This window comes from Symphalangus syndactylus, chromosome 22, assembly GCF_028878055.3.
Source record: "Symphalangus syndactylus isolate Jambi chromosome 22, NHGRI_mSymSyn1-v2.1_pri, whole genome shotgun sequence".
NCBI classification, from domain to species: domain Eukaryota; kingdom Metazoa; phylum Chordata; class Mammalia; order Primates; family Hylobatidae; genus Symphalangus; species Symphalangus syndactylus.
The window spans coordinates 49,810,342-49,827,589 of NC_072444.2; positions in this window are offsets into that span (position 1 = coordinate 49,810,342).

Here is a 17,248-nt window from a genome sequence, read left to right on the forward strand (position 1 = left end):
CTTACTGTGCCCAGGGAACAGGGAGTGGAAGGGCAGGGAAGGAATGAAAAAAAAAGTAACCGAGTGTGAGTGTCTGGCAGGAGCCTGGCCTATTTTGTAACCACAAAGTGTCCCAGTGAGTCACCACTCTTCTCCAAGGCCTGCTCCTTCCGTGTCACCCCGCAAGCTGGTCTCTTGTTCCAGCACCGTTCTCCTCTCAGCCTGGTGTTCCTGGGGCACGTGGACTCGTAGTTATTCACAGCTCGGTTCGAATTCAGCCGTAGCTGGCTTGTGAGCTCAGGCGAGATGCAGTCCTCTCTGAGCCTCCTGTCTTTTTTTTGAGATGGAATCTCACTCTGTCACCCATGCTGGAGTACAGTGGCGTGATCTCAGCTCACTGCAACCTCTGCCTCCAGGGTTCAAGCGATTCTCCTGCTGCAGCCTCCCGAGTAGCTGGGATCACAGGTGCCTGCCACCACGCCTGGCTAATTTTTGTATTTTCAGTAGAGACGGGGTTTCACCATGTTGGCCACGGTGAAACTCCTGACCTCAAGTGATTCGCCCGCCTCGGCCTCCCAAAGTGCTGGGATTATAGGCATGAGCCACTGTGTCTGGCTGCCTCCTGTCTTGTAGGTTGTGGCAGAAGCTCCAGGTGGGATGAGAGGTGTTTTGCTCAAAGCGGGCCCAATGCAAGCCTGGTTCCATCACTCACTGGCCCCTAAGTCTCTTTGTGGGTAAGGCCCATGGCTCCCGGGCACTTTTTCCCCCAGCTGCGAGGAGGCCCGTGCTCACCAGTGAGTGCCTTGAGAGCAGGCCTGGGCCCGATTCACCTCAATGCTCCTGCCCGGGTCAACGGCACACAGGTGTGTTCAGTTGATGTTTGCCGAGTCTGTGAGGAAGATAAGCCCAAAAGTCGGCACCTAGCGTGCAGCAGAGCCTTGGGAAGCATTGTAGTCTTCTGTGAGGTCTTTAAGCCATCCAGAGTTGTGCCCCAGAGCTCAGTGTGCCGCAGGTGATGGGTGTTCCCCTCCTGAGTGTACACCAGTTGGGAAGGAGACCTCTGCACATGGAATTACTGGGGCTAAGGAGGTGAGAGGCAGGAGCTGCAACTGGGGCTGCAGGAGGTCATAGCTAGGACTGCCGGGCTGCACTGGGTGTGGGGGCCTGGGCAATGTGTAAGGCAGGAGGGAATGTGGGTGTGTGGGCAGGGGACAGGGGTCTGGCTGCAGCCCTCATCTCCTGCCAAGGCTTTTCCTCTGCCCTTGGGGTAACCCGACACCCAGCATACACCTGAGGTGCAGGTAAGGGCTGCACCTCACCTGCCTCTCTTGGCTGCTCCAATTGCATTTTGAAGGTGTTGCAAATTGCTCTATGATGTTCTGGAGCCAAACCATGTCCCTGGCCCATAGCCCAACCCCCGGGGCTTGGCGTCAGCGGCATTGTCCCTGGAAGACAAGCTGCCTCTGAGGGTTTGAGGGTTTGGAGTGTTTGAAGGCTTTGGTTTGGCGGGCCCCGTCCACAGGGCTCCACCTGGCTGGGTCAAGCAGAATCAGGGTGGTGAGAGGACACAGCCCTGGGCCACCCAAAGGTGCCCCTGTGATGAACAATGTAGAGGTGTGCTCTGGTGTCAGACAGCCTGGGCTCCACTTACAATCTGTGTGACCTTGGACAGCTGACTAAGCCTCTCTGTGCCTCAGTGTTCTCATCTGTAAAATAGAACTGGTAAGAGTCCACACCTCCTAACTGTTGTTAAGGTTAAATGAGCTTATACAAGTAAGCCTCTGAGAGCATCCCTAACTTGTGTGAGTGCCACACAAATGGAAGCCAGAAGCCACTAGGATAGAAGGCAGATTCCTCTGAGGGCAGAATGAGGCCAGCCTCCCCCCTCCTGACCCTCCAGCCCTCTGTGATCTGCCCCTGCCCATCATCCTGCCTCACCTCTTAAGCACCCCTTCCTCTCCACAGCAGCTACACTGAGTCGCTGGTGCTTCTCTTGAGCCTGCTCAGGCCTCTGGTCCCAACAGGTGCCCTCCTCTGCCTGAGGCAGCTTTCCCCTCTTTGTCGGGTCAACATCTACCATTCACTTCCCTTCACGACTCAGCTCAGGCGTCACCTCCTCCAGGAAGCCTTCCACTTAATGCTGTGACATGATTAACCTCACTAAAGCCTGCAAGGTTTGAGCAAATGGAGGCTCCTCTAAGAGGCGGAGCTGCTTGCCCAGGGGTAAGCTGGAGTGGGGAGTTGGGACTTGGCTCTAAAGCTGGAGGAAACCAACTTTAGGGGTGCTCTTCCCTCTAGCCAGACTGCCTCTTGCTGTCAGCATTTGTGGGGACGCTGGAACAAGCCATCCCAGTCCCGTTTCAGGACTGAGGGGCTTGGTCCACAGCTGCTGGGAGGCTGCCCATCAGCCTTTCCAGGAATTGCCTTGGCCGAGGGGAGCTTCATTGCCCAGGGCCATCTTCTTCCTCAGAGGATGCCCGTGCCTGTGTGGAAGAGCCTCATGCGCAGATACAAAGGCTCGGTCTCTTGCCCCAACCTGGGACAACTCAGGGCAACGCCAGCTCCAGAGCTGCCTGTGGAATCAGCTGAGGCCTCCACTGAGGCTGCTTCACAACCCAACTTCTCCCTCCACTCAATCCCACCTTCATCCCCCACCCCAACATGGAGTCCCAGAGTGCTTCCTAATGACAGTCCCGGATGCTAATCTAAAGCAGAGTCTGCTTCCAGGGAGCCCAGCCTACAGCAGGTTCTTGCTTGGAGGCATCTGAATCTTGCTGGAAGGGTTTACAGAGATGCCCAGAGCCTGCAGGCCAGGCTTGGGTGCTGTGCAGCAGGAAATGCTATCAGGTCCCTGGGATGACATGGGCCAATGCTCCCTCACTGCTGTGGCTGCTCCCAGGGCCGGATGCCAGACCCCCGCCACACTGTCCCCAGACCAGTGGAATACCTTCATGGCATAAGAATGGTTGAACTTGACCCCAAGTTCAACCTGGTTTATGGTGTGAGGGATGGGCTAACCCAGGAATGAAAGGGGAACGATGGCTTGTGTTTGCAAAGGGAGCTTCCTTTGCAAAAAACCAGGCCACCTATACTTTACTCCAGAGAAGCAGTCTCTTAGATTAGTTAATTAAAAATTCCTGAGGGCAGCAATCACAGCCGATGCAATTCTGTCTCCAGGGTCTGGCACTGGGTTGGGAACTTCGGAACACTCAATATTTATTGAGTGTGTAAATGAATGAAAGAAAGTGGCATTAAGAAAAACAAACAGGCCCTGGTGTGTGATGTTCCCCTTCCTGTGTCCAAGTGTTCTCACTGTTCAATTCCTACGTATGAGTGAGAACATGCGGTGTTTGGTTTTTTGTCCTTGCGATAGTTTGCTGAGAATGATGGTTTCCAGCTTCAACCATGTCTCTACGAAGGACATGAATTCATCATTTTTTATGGCTGCATGGGGCTTATTGTGCGGTGGTGGCGGGGGGAGGGATAGCATTAGGAGATATACCTAATGTACATAACAAGTTAATGGGTGCAGCACACCAACATGGCACATGCATACATATGTAACAAACCTGCACGTTGTGCACATGTACCCTAGAACTTAAAGTATAATAATAAAAAAAAAGAAAAACAGGCTATAATCCCAGCACTTCGGGAGGCCAAGACGGGCAGATCACGAAATCAGGAGATCGAGACCATCCTGGCTAACCCGGTGAAACCCCTTCTCTACTAAAAATACAAAAAAAAAAAAAAATTAGCCAGGAGTGGTGGCGGGCACCTGCAGTCCCAGCTACTCAGGAGGCTGAGGCAAGAGAATGGCATGAACCTGGGAGGTGGAGCTTGCAGTGAGCCGAGATCGCGCCACTGCACTCCAGCCTGGGCGACAGAGCGAGACTCCATCTCAAAAAAAAAAAAAAGAAAAAAAAAGAAAAACAAACAACAAAAAAGGAAAGAAAGTGGCATTAGGTCTGTCCCCCCCACTGGAAGGTAAGCTCCTGAGGGCAGGACCACATCTGCTTTGATTACTTCCCCACCCCAGTGCCCAGCACAGGGCCAAACACATATTTGTTGGATGAATACGTGAATGAATGAATAAGTGTATTACCTGTTATAGAGTTTCCCAAACTGTGGTCTGTGGATATTCTTTGTATTTCACAGTCAGTGTCCAAGTAAGTTTGGGAAATGCTGTACATGGTATTTCCTGTCAGAGTCATTCCACACAGGAGCATATTGAAGGCTCTGAGAAGGTCTGCAGTGAAAAAGGTTGTTACATGCTATTTTATCCAACAGTTACCAAATGTATTCCCTCTGGCCCTCCATTAACTCAGAGACACCAGTGGGCCAAGGAAAACATTTTTGGGAATTGCTGCTTTAATTTGAGCATCTGAGTTTCAGGTCATTTAATCAGGGATGTCAAAGATTTGCTTGGGATGGGGCAAGGCGGGGGGCAATTAGATTGAGCACGGAGGCAGGAGAGGCTGCCCCTTGGATCAAGGACATCATGATGTGTGCAGGGTGTGCCCAGCAGGAGTTCTGCAGGTGTGTGAGGGCAGTGTGACCACCCATTAGGAGAGGGACTTGCGGCAGGTTTTACAAAGCCTGTTAACCACAGGGCACTACCCCTCCCCGGCTTTCCTGAGACCCAGCTCCCGATGCTGACGCTGACCTCTGCCCTCTGTGCAACTTCACAGTGTCCCTCTGACCCCTTTGAATGCTTCTCCACTCTGCCTGGTGGGCTCTGGGCTAACACGCCTGTAAAAGGGTTTTGTCCTGGTCAGCTTGCGCTGCCCAGCAGGGGCTTGTTTTGGGTATCTGGCCAGAGGGATGGCTGGCCCTGCACTGTGGGTGTCTTAGAGGGAGCCTCCCCAAACTTGAAGTGGAAGAGAAAGCACTAAAGACTCAGGCTGACTTGGACCTTACAGGCTACATGGAGGCAGGCACAGGGAGCTGGTCAGGGGCAGCCTCAGCCTGGTTCAGTCTGCGCCTTGGTAGGCATTGAAGAAAATACCAGCTAATCAGGGCAAGTGACATGTGGAGCAGTGACAGTTTATGCTGTGGAGCCTTGGGTTGTGTTCACAACTCATACTCTATTTAGGAAGGCTTGTGAAGGTGAGACTTGGGGCAGAGGGGAGTGGGAGAGAGGAAGGTCTGGCTGCCTGACTCTTGAGGAGGGGCAGAGTTTTGAGGGGTTGCAAGAAGGGAGTTTAGAGAGTAGAGCCATCCTGGAAGGCTTCCTGGAGAAGGTGGGCCTAGGTGCATGGGAAGGGTGGGTGCCCGTGCATAGGCAGAGTGGAGAGCAGGGCACTGCAGGCTGAGACATCAAACACTGGCACTAGGACCAGAAGCACCCATTCTTTTTTTCTTTTCTTTTCTTTTCTTTCTTTTTTTTTTTTATTTTGAGATGGAGTCTTGCTCTGTCACCCAGGTTGGAGTGCAGTGGCGCTCGGCTCACTGCAACTTCCGCCTTCCGGGTTTAAGCGATTCTCCTGCCTTAGCCTCTTAAATAGCTGGGACTACAGGCACGTGCTCAGTTAATTTTTGTATTTTTAGTAGAGACAGGGTTTCACCATGTTGGCCAGGCTGGTCTCAATCTTCCGACATCGTGATCCACCCGTCTCGGCCTCCCAAGGTACTGGGAATACAGGCATGAGCCACCACGCCCAGCCCAGAAGCACCCATTCTTGAAGAGCCCTGGGATTGGCTTGGAGAGGGCAGACTGCCATATGGTCAGCACGCTCTCCCAGACCAAGCAGGGCACTTGCATGGAGAAGGTGTCTTAAATTTCCGGGTTCCCTAACAGGAACCTCTAACAAAGACTTATTAATGCCAGAAGCAGCCCAGCTTCTGACCACTTACTACGAAGTCCCTTGGAGAAGACACAGCAGCTCCCAGCCCAGCAAGGCTCTGCTGTACCCTGGGTGAAAGTTATCACTTGTCTTACCTGTGACAGACACTGCTGGTTGTTTGCCCAGCCTCCCACCCACTGCCACTTCTCCTTGCGTTTCTCTACTACAGACCCAGAACACGAAATGACTCCATTGCCCAATCTCTCTTGAGGCTAGGAGTAGACACGTGACACAATTCTGGACACCAGGAGTTAGGCAAAAGCCCCCAGGGAAGAGCAAAGTTTTGACAAGAAATTTTTTGGCCCCTTTACCTCCTGTTTCCTGCCTGGAATGTGTCTGTGAGTCCTAGGGGGCAGCAGCCATCTTGTTATCATGCGTCAATAAGCATCAGGGAACAGGCTGTCGTAGTATCTGAAGCCAAACGTCTTCCTGCTTGCTGCAACATTGGATGAAGGAACGTCTCTGCTACTGTCACTCGGAAAGGGAGGGTCACAAAGGCAAACACTGGCAGTGCCCACGCCCACAGTGCCCACGGGGAGAGACTTTCCAGCCGGTGCATGGTCAGAACGCTGACCATGGGTCCAATTGGCAACACGGCTCTCAGTTTATCCAGCTCTTCTTTTTATCATTTATTTATTTATTTTTAATTTTTTTTTTTGGGGGACGGAGTCTCGCTCTGTCGCCCAGGCTGGAGTGCAGTGGCACCATCTCGGCTCACTGCAAGCTCCGCTTCCTGGGTTCACTCCATTCTCCTGCCTCAGCCTCCCGAGTAGCTGGGACTACAGGTGCCTGACACCACGCCCAGCTAATTTTTCGTATTTTTAGTAGAGACGGGGTTTCACTGTGTTAGCCAGGATGGTCTTGATCTCCTGACCTCATAATCCGCCCGCCTCAGCCTCCCAAAATGCTGGGATTACAGGTGTGAGCCACCGCGCCCGGCCTATTTTTAATTTTTTTATGAGATGGTCTCACTATGTCACCCAGGCTGGAGTGCAGTGGCCATTCTATTCACGGGTGCGATCCCCCTGCTGATCAGTATGGCAATTTTGAGATCCAGCTCTCTTTGCTCCATGTCCATGCTCATTAAGCAACCTATACAAATGGTTATTAGTTTTTTTATTTTATTTTTTGAGACTGAGTCTCACTCTTGTCACCCAGGCTGGAGTGCAATGGCGTGATCTCAGCTCACTACAACCTCCACCTCCCAGGTTCAGGAGATTCTCTTGCCTCAGCCTCCCGAGTAGGTGGGATTACAGGCACCTGCCACCACGCCTGGCTAATTTTTTGTATTTTTAGTAGAGACGGGATTTCACCATATTGGCCAGGCTGGTCTCGAACACCTGACCTCAAGTGAACTACCTGCCTCGGCCTCCCAAAGTGCTGGGATTACAGGCATGAGCCACTGTGCCCAGCCCTGGTTATTAGTTTTCTAATGATATTCTGCCTGGCATGTCCCTCAAATCAGGTTCCCAAACCTGTGGGCCAATAAATGCTGAGTGAATGAGGGAGCAGCCTTGCCTCCTCAACTGGAGCTGGGGTCTTGAGTGTCGGAGCTGCATGTCTGCACTCCTTGCAGCCGGAGTGCCTGGTGCAGGGCCTGGCCCATGCACAAGGCTCTCAAGGGCAGGTTGAGGGTCAATGACTGGCGGAGGCTGGGCAGTGAGGCGTAAGGGGGGCACCCAGAGAACAGAAGTCCAGTTGTTCCTCTTTGCTGTCCACAGACACCTCAACTGGCCTCAGGGCCTGGGCAACCCTCAGCCCATTTCCAGAAGCACTGAAGTTGCCCGTGTCTCTGGAACATCTGAGTCTTGGGCAAAGGACCTTGGGCTGTGTGCAGGGGCCATAGGTGGGTTTTCTATAATGGAGCCGCTCTTTGAATCTGCTTTGTGTTTGCCAGAACCTTCCTGTCAGTTTCTGAGTTCATTTTGGCTCCTTGCCATCCAACTGTTTCTGGAGCCCTCTCGTGGGTAAAGATTGAAGTCTGGGTTCAGATCTGATCTCAGCTAGGGTTTAGGTCCAGGTTAGGGTCAGGATTAGATCTAGCCCCCAAGATAAGGTTCAGGCTTATTTTTATTTTTATTTATTTTTACTTTTTTGAGACAGAGTCTCGCTCTGTCACCCAGGCTGGAGTGCAGTGACACGATCTCAGCTCACTTCAACCTCTGCCTCCTGGGTTCGAGTGATTCTCCTGCCTCAGCCTCCCGAGTAGCTGGGACTACAGGTGTGCACCACCACACCAGCTAATTCTTTGATTTTTACTAGAGATAGGGTTTTGCCATGATGCCCAGGCTGGTCTCGAACTCCTGAGCTCAGGCAATTTGCCCGTCTTAGCCTCCCAAAGTGCTGGGATTACAGGTGTGAGCCACCACATGCAGCCTGGTTCAGGTTTAGAATCAGGTCAACATGAGAGTCAGTGCTAGAGGGTCAGCTCCAGCTTTGGGTCATGTTCTTGTATATCTTGTGGGATGAGGAAGATAGAGTTGAGAAGGAGTCAGTTTTAAAGGGCTTGAGTGCTCACCACAGAGCAGCTCTGGGGCAACCCTGTCCAACTCTCTGACCTGCCCGTCCCCTTCTCTCAGCACCTGCTGCACTGCTCCGTGGAGGGCTGGTGGGCTCTTGTGAGTTTCTCCCAGATGTGTCTAGTCTGTTGGGTGATTGCACCACTTCCTGTGGGCTGGGCCTTCCCTTTACTTGGCTTTCTTTCTCCTTTGGGCCTCCGGGAGGCTCACAATAAGTGCTGACTGCATAAATTAAGTCAGTGTCCCAAGGACAAAACTCTCCCTCTGATCGAGACTTTTTGATTCAATTTAATTATGTTCAAAGACTTTAAGGAGGATGTAAGAAAATTTAGGGCCTTTCTGCTACTTATGAGAGTTGTCCTTCATCTATCCATTCACTCATCCATCCATCCATCCACCACCCACCCACCCATTCACCCATCCACCCACCCATTCATCTGCCCATCCTTCCATCCATCTCAAACATTTTTTGAAATCTACCATGTTCTGAGACTTTGCCCAACCCACAGGGGATGAAAGAGACCTGAGACTGTCTTCAAAAACTCGATCACTAGGTGCAATCACAACAGCAAGCAGATGGTGGGTATAATAGGACAGAAAGGCATTCAAGTTCTGTAAGACCCAGAGGAAGACACCCAGCCTCACCTGGAGGCATCTTTATCATGCGAGTTTTTCTGAGGTTGAAGCCGAGTCTTGAAAGATGAGTAGGTGATCATTTATCAAAGAAGAGAAGAGCATCCCAGTGAGCAGAAACAGAATGTGCCAAGGCCCATGGCGAGAGTGTGGGACAGCCTTTGGGAAACGGAGCGGGCATGGGGATGGCAAGGTGGCTGGTGAGGCTGGGCTGACAGGAAGGCAAGAGGCTGGAGGACTCCATCCTGAACGCCTGGGGAGCCACAGAAGGAATCTGATCAAAGGATCAGCCCGATACAAGTCGTGTTCCACACCCATCATCCTGGAGACTTGTAGGGGTGGGCAAGCTTGGGTCTGGCATTGTGGTGGAAGGCCAGGCAGCAGGACAAGCATGCCCTGAGGATGTGATCGACACAGCTCTGACTCCAAAGTCCCCCAGAGATGTGTGGCCTCTGAAGTCCTGGGCTGCCAAGGAGGGAGGTGGGGGAGGGCATCCTGGGGAGCCACATGTGTGGGCTGAGCAGAATTTGTAGCTGACTCAGGGACCTGCATGGGTCAATGGCTCTAGAGGGTTGTGTTGGGCAACCTGCAGCTTCAGCCAGAGGGCCAGGGATGGTGCTAGTGCATGGCAGGGGAGCAGGCCGTGGCCAGCCTCTCACCCTACTATGGATTCCCACCCTGCCTGGGCCCCCAGAGCAGCTGGAGATGAATGAAGATGCTGTCAGTGGCCCTGCAGTCGTAAAGGCCCTGGGGGCCATGTGACACCCAGAATGAAATGCCAGCCCTGGGTGTGGAGCAGAGGCGCTGCAGATCTTCAGGCTAAGGTGAAACCTGCTACATCGATGAGTGCCTCTGAGCCACATGCATTTGTTCAGGTGGATGGGATGAGGTAGCTCAGGGGGAAATTGAGGGCAGAGGGCTCGGGGTCGGGGGCAGTCAGGGTGTCAGAGAAGCTCGAGGGCGGTCCTCTGGGCTGCACCCTCGCCCCTTCTGGAAAGAGGGAACATGTTGTACGTGCAGGACCTCAACCAGGAAACCCGAAGCTTGTTGATCTTGAGTGCCTCCCAGAATCTTGGCCCCAATTATGGGCTCAGGAACCAGGGTGTGCATCACCCAGCCTGCAAAGGCTGGATCTCGGGGCTCGTGGAGGGCAGATTCTGGGTGCATGTGGCTCCATCCAGTGCCATGGCCAGCTGGGATGCCAGCGCCTCCTGAGGGACAGCTGCAAACTGCCAGGTGTTCTGATTCCAGCTACAGCCCCTCCGCACCCCATTCAGGCCTCTGTGCTGGTTGTTAAAATTATTGAGCACCTTCTGGGTACCAGGCCTTGTGCAGAGCACATTATGGACTTACTCCATTCAATCCTTGGAGAAGTTCCTCAAGGGGTCAGCCTCATTTTACAGAGGAGGCAATTAAGGGTTAGTTATCTATCCAAGAAGTAAAGGAGGCAGAGATGCCAGCTGGGTGTGAGATGAATATGGCCCAGGACTTCAATTTTTTTTTTTTTAAGAATGTCCTTCATATCGCCAGGCACAGTGGCTCACCCCTGTAGTTCCAGCACCTTGGGAGGCCGAGGCAGACAGATCACTTGAGACCAGGAGTTTGAGACTAGCCTGGCCAACATGGTGAAAACCCTTCTCTACTAAAAATACAAAAATTAGTCTGGTGTGGTGGCACACACCTGTAGTCCTAGCCACTTGGGAGGCTGAGGCAGGAGAATTGCTTGAATCCGGGAGGCGGAGGTTGCAGTGAGCTGAGATCATGCCGCTGCACTCCAGGCTGGGTGACAGAGACTCTGTCTCTAAATAAATAAATAAATAAACAAATAAATAAATAAATAAATAAATGCCCTTCATACCTTCATATGTCACAGAATAGAGGCCTGAGAAGTTCTCACATCCATTGTCTTCACCTGGGCTCACCCAAAATTCAGGGAGCCTGAGGCTTTTGGCTTCTGTATGGAAACTTAAGGGCGTGTGATCCCGGGGGATGGAGCGATGGACAGGGGAGTGAAGCTGGAGAAAGGAGGACTGATGGCAGATAGCACTGGTGGAGAGCCCTGGGCCCCAGTTCCCAGAAGCTGCACAAACTCATCCTGGGGGAGGTGGGCGGAGACTTCATCCCCGTGCTCCTGCCTCCTGCCTCTCTGGTGGTGATGTGTGGTGCCCGGGCAGGGCAAGCTCCACGGGCATGCACACAGAGCTGTCTGCAGACAGAGGCGCCTGGAGCAGGATGCAGGTGAGGTACAGAGGGCTTGCTGTGGAGCCGCATCTTACAGCTGGGTGCACTGAGGCCTGAGAGGCTCTGATAGGCCATGCACTGGTGTCTGAACCAGGACCTGCTCGAGGTCACCTTCCTCCCAGGCCACTGAAGTGACTGTGATGGTGAGAGGTAGGCAGCGGCCTGTCCGCCTATGTGTGTGTGTGTGTTGGAGAAACAGTATTTGGACAGATGTGCAGGTGGCCAGGAAATGGAGCAGAGACACGGTCCTGTCTAGCAAGTTCTCAGGAGCATGTGTGCCCAGTATAAAGAAGGTTGGCTGCAGGGCTGCCAGTCCAAGCCCAGAGTGTCCAGGCCCCCATCCGAGGATAGCCCAGCCCAAGCCAGGACACAGTGCCAGTCACTCTCAGGAAGAGCAGGGGACAGTGACACAGCACATGCCCTGGGCTGTTGAGCTGTTCCCACTGAGTCCTCAGACAGCCCAGGGGCCCAGGGAGAGCAAGAATGATGAGTAACCAGGCTACGGCATCCAAATAAACACCACCCCAAACCCCAGACCAAACCGCCTGCAGAGCCTGCCAGCTGCAGCTGCCAGAGGAATCAATACCCATTGTTCTCCTAGACAAATGTTCCCTCTGCACTTTTGGCCGCTGTGTTCCAAGGGATGGCTAGGTTTGGGTTTACATCATGTGGATGGACACAGCTTAATGGGATCTGTTCCTCAAATTGCTCCACCCCACCACAACCTCCCACTGCAGGGTCATGAGTTGAAGACAGCTGCCTGGCTGGATCCGGGCGAAGAGCAGGCACCAGGCCTGTGTGGACTCCAGTCTCTGAAAGCTGGGTGACCTTGGCCTTGGGTTCCTCGACTACTCAAGAGGGGTGAACATCTGCAGCTCTCGCTATCTCATAGGGTTGGCCTGAAGGATACAAAGATTCCTGGGAAAAGCAGCCAGCAGGAGTAAAACGCACGGTGTTACGGCTCCTTATCTAATTGTAACGGGAGGCATCCAGCTTAGGGCAAGGAGTGTGGGCTTCCCAGTTGGACAGGCCTGGGCTCACACGCTGGCCTCTTCCATCAAGGCCTATCACCTTTCTCAGCTATGAGTCAGAGAAGTTAGCCTGCAGGACTGTTGGGAAAGTTGCAGCTGCATGCCTGGGTCTTAGCACGGTGCCATGGCCGTGAGAATTGTAATGTGGCTGCCATGGTCCAGGCACTGAATGACCTCAGAGGACCCCTTGCAAAGTGCCTGACCAGGTCAGGCCAAGCATCATGGACAGAGCCGGGGCCACATCCTCTCTGTGTTTAAAGGCCAAAGTCAGCACCCACCTCTTCCATGGACCCCTCTTAAATTCTTCCAGCCCTCCTTGTGGCCCCTCCTCCAAGCTTCTAGATCCCATGTCATCTATTCCATTCTTTTTAGCTCTTAATCATGGCAGGGTTCATTTGCTATTGGATGGAGGGGGGCTGCCCAGCATGTTTGCCCCCTCATTATTTGAGAATAAGGCCCCACGATGTGAGTATTGGCAGGAGATAAGCTGCCCACTGTGGAAGCTGAAGGGGCAGGCATTCTCTCACCTCGTTCCTGGGCAAATGGACCCAGATGTGGCTAAAAGGACACTTCCATCCAGGACTCAGACTTAGGTGGGTGACATCAAGTGGAGGGAGAATGAGATGCCATTTCCTGTGGTAGTGTCCACAGGTGGCAGCAGTGGCCCTGGTGTCCCTCCACGGCGGGCCTCCAGGTGTGACTGTGGCCAAGCTTTTGCCCCGGGCCTCCCTTGGTGGCTGCCCACTTCCTGAGCCTGTTTTCCCACCTTCCTGTCAATTCTCAGCTCCTCAGTCACCAGCGTTGGGTTTCTGTTGCTTGCACACCCAACATGCACGTTTGCCTTTGCATAACACCAGCTGTTCCAGGTGAGCAAATAATCTTCCCCACCGGACTTCACCCCCTGCGGGCAGAAATGCTGCCTTACACTGTGGTGTATCTCCCAGTAAGTGCCTCCTGGTGCAGGCCATCTGGAGAGGGATGCTTGGACTCGGCTGCCAAACACACCTGAGATAGGATCCAGGTTCTATCATTTACTAAACTGGGGCTCTGAGCAGTTATTTACTCTCCATAAGCCTTGGTTTTCTCATCTGTAAAATGGGCGCCTACTTCCTAGGATCTTGACTTAAGAAAGTAGACGTGAGTATTATGATGGTGGTAGGGTTGGCGGGGAGGAGAGAACAGAATTTAGGCTGCTCATAAACCAGCTCTCATGCTGGGACTGGTCTGGGAATGGCGACTGGGATGGGGGCAGGGGTGAGGCTCCAGGATGGGGGTCTGAGGGCCTACTGGTGGGCAGAGGCAGGGTGCCTGGTAATTAATTCTATTTTTCGTATGTTAGATATCCACTTCGCCATCTTTGCTATTTAAATCTTAGTTGTTGATGGAAGTTTCCAAAGGTTTGTATTGCCTCTGCTGAAACAAAACATGAGCTCCTTAAGGAACAAGACTTTGTATTTTCATCTTTGTACCCTCACAGCACCTAGTACATTGTAGTTACTTAATACAGTTATTTAATACATATTTACTAATTAGATTGTAATTCTGCAGGTTCAGTAAGTTTCATGCTACCTGGACTTCCCAAAAAGGATGTTTGCTTACGGGATGGCTTGTTGGAGGAGGAAGGTTCTGTAGCAATTCAGTTCCCTTGTATGTTCCCAGCCTCTGGCAGGAGTTGGGGATAAAATTGAGCCCGTGGTACAATGGGGAGACAGGTAGGTATTTACTGTCATTACAGAGTCATCTCTGTTTAAATAATTATTTAGGAATGCATATACTCTGTTGTTCAGCCTATCCCTTATGCCAGGTATCATACAAGTGCCCTAAATGTCTTCTCTCATTGAATTCTCACAAAGCTCTTCGAAGGTAGGTGTTATTATCAACCTGATTGTATAAAAATAGAATTTGAGGTTTAGGGACCTGCCCAAGTTCAACTAGCAAGTAAATAGTGGAGCCAAGGTTTGAACCCAGGTGTGTCTGACCCTCAAATCCACTGCTCTAACCACTGCTTTGTGCTACCTTGATAGAGACAAACTCTGTGTTCAGGAAACCCAGAGGAGGGAATACCTGAATTGGCCAGGAAAGTCCAGGATGCCTTCCTGGAAGAGGAGGTGCTTAAACTGAAATTTTAAAACACCACACTTTTAAATGGACATGTTCAAACACCCGCAAAAGTAAAAAAGAGATGAAATAAATCTTTAAGAAATGAGGCAGAGTTGGGGAACAGGTGCCTGCCAGAGTCCAGGATTGTTAAGCCTTGTGCGTCTTGGGGGGCACTCACAGACAGGTAGGAGGCCTTGTAGAGTGTACGGTGTGACCAGAGGCAGTGTAGGGGTCAGATGGAGCTGCAGCGGTGGACACCCCTTGGGAGCTTGAGTTACTTAATTCATAAGATGACTGTTCCTTATGTTTGGACTTCCACCCATTTATTTGGGGCAAAAAGAAAGCACTGGCACGTGGCACGTGGCAGGTGAGGAAACTTGCTGTGTTTGGATTTCCCCAGCAGTGGGTAGGTAAATAATTTCTTGCAGTTGGGCACAGTTGGGTTCACGGTGAGGACTTCAATCTTTCAGCACTGATGGTTTGAGGCAAGGGATGGGAATCTGAATCACTCTTGCAAAGCCTTAGTGCAGGGGAGGCTGAAGGACTTCATGGGAGCTGGGGCAGGCAACAGAACTGGGTAGAGCGGGGTGTGGCCCTGGGTTTTATTACAGCCATGGTCCCTGGGCAAAGTCGTTTTCCCTCTTGGCATGTTTATACAACAGAGATGGTTGTTGCTTGGATTAAAAAAGGTTTTATGGTTGGTTATAATTTTTGACATTGGAAATGTCCCCATGTGTCATGGAGTCAAACTTCCTGAAGAACAGAGGAGGAGAAAATTTCCTGGGATGTCTATGGCATCAGAAACTGTCACTACACCCGGATACAGCCAACATCACCACGTACCTGGCCTAGGGGCAATTTTGCAGTGTTCAGACTAATTTTTCCCCTTTTTTTCTTTTCTTTTCTTTTTTAAGATCTATGTAGAGCCAGTTTTGCTGTGTTGCCCAGGCTAGTCTCAGACTCCTGGCCTCAAGCAATCCTCCCTCCTCGGCCTCCCAAAGTGTTGGGATTATAGCCCAGCCCAGACTCGTTGTTCATTCATTCCCTTATTCATCCACTTATTTGTTCTACTTGTTCACTCCTTATTTATGGCCTTGTCTTTGTTCTGGTAATTTTTCTGTTCTGATGTCCAGGTTTATACCTGGATGAAGAGAAAAGAGAAATAGCTAAGAAGGAATTCTCTGACATTCTGTCTTAATTTCCTCTGCCAGCTTGTCTTTCTCAGGTGAGGCTTTAAGTATTTTGGCAAGCAAAGAAACACAAAAGACAAAGCATAGATGAACTTCATCAGCATGTGTGATAAAGACACTCAGTCTCCCTGTGGGCAAGGTGAAGGGAATATACTTTATTTACTTTAGCTGCATCCCACAAATTTTAATATTCTATGCTTTCATTTAGTTAAAAATACTTCCTAATTTGATTTGTGGTCTCTCCCTTTCCCATGAGTTATTTAGAAGTGTGTTGTTTGGTTTCCAAATGTTTGAGTATTTTCCAGAAAATTTTCTATTATAGATTCCTAATTTAATATCATTATGATCAGAAAACATACCTTGTGTGATTTGAAAACTTTTAAATGTATTGATACTTCTTTTATGGATTACAATATTGTCTGTTTTGGTAAATGATTCGTGGGCACTTGAAAAAATTATATTTTCTTGTTGCTGCTGTTGGGTGGAATGTTCAGTTAGTGTAGTTGCTAGTGTTGTTCAAGTCACTGTATAGTTACTGATTTCCTGTCTACTTGTTCTATTAATTATTGAGAGAGAGATATTGAAATATCTAATGATAATTGTGAATTTGTCTATTCTTTAAGTTCTACCAGTTTTTCATTTATGTTTTTTTTCAAGCTCTGTTATTAGGTGCATATTTAAAATGATAATGTAATCTGGAAGTTGTGGGCCCTTTATCATCTAAATAATGGCCTTCTTCATCCCTAGTAATATTATTTGCTTTGAAATCCATTTTTTTCTGATATTCATAGAGCATTCTAGTATTCTTTTTTTTTTTTATTGTGTTAACATGGTATATCTTCTTTCATCCTTTTGCTTCTGACTTACTTGTGTCTTTATATTTAGAGTGCAATTCTGGTCGACAGGCTATAGTTGGGTCTTGCTTTTTTATGGCAAAATATACATAAAACAAAATTCATCGTTTTAACTATGTAAAGTGTACAATTCAGTGGTATTGAATACATTCACAGTGATGTACGGCCATCATCATGTTCAAGAACATTTTCATCATACTACAAGAAAAAACTCTGTACCCATTAAGCGGTCACTCCCCATTTCCCACTCCCAGTCCCTGGTAACCACTATTCTACTTTATGTCTCTGTGGACAAGTTAAGCAATTTGAACTTTTAGTGGAGATGCCTAAAATAATTTTTTCATAAAGTCCAATAATTTTACTAGAATATATCTTGATATTGGCCATATATTTTATTTTTCCTAGGTGTGTGATACACTGTTTCACTATGTAGTTATAAAATCTTTTATTTCAGGAACATTTTCTTGAATTACAGATTTTAGTGTTTGCTGTCTTCTATTCCCCATGTTCTTCTTGAAAGCCTCATTACATATGTTAAATCTTCATTGCCAATCAATTACTTTCTTTGAATCCTTCGTATCTCTTTTAAAATATTTAAAAGCATTTTCCTCTCTACGTTCTATTTATCTTAAGGCATCATTGTACTTGTTCTTTCTTGTTTTCTTCTAATATAATCTTCATTTTAAAAAAAGTCTTTTTTTTTCTAATTATATCCTGAGTTCTGTTCATCTCAAATCTTCCTATTCGCCAATCACCTCATTTATAAGATTTTAAAATTTTAATTTATATTGTTGTTTAATAATTATTATCATTTTCATGATATATTTTACTTGTTTTTAAAATTAGATAATTTTTATG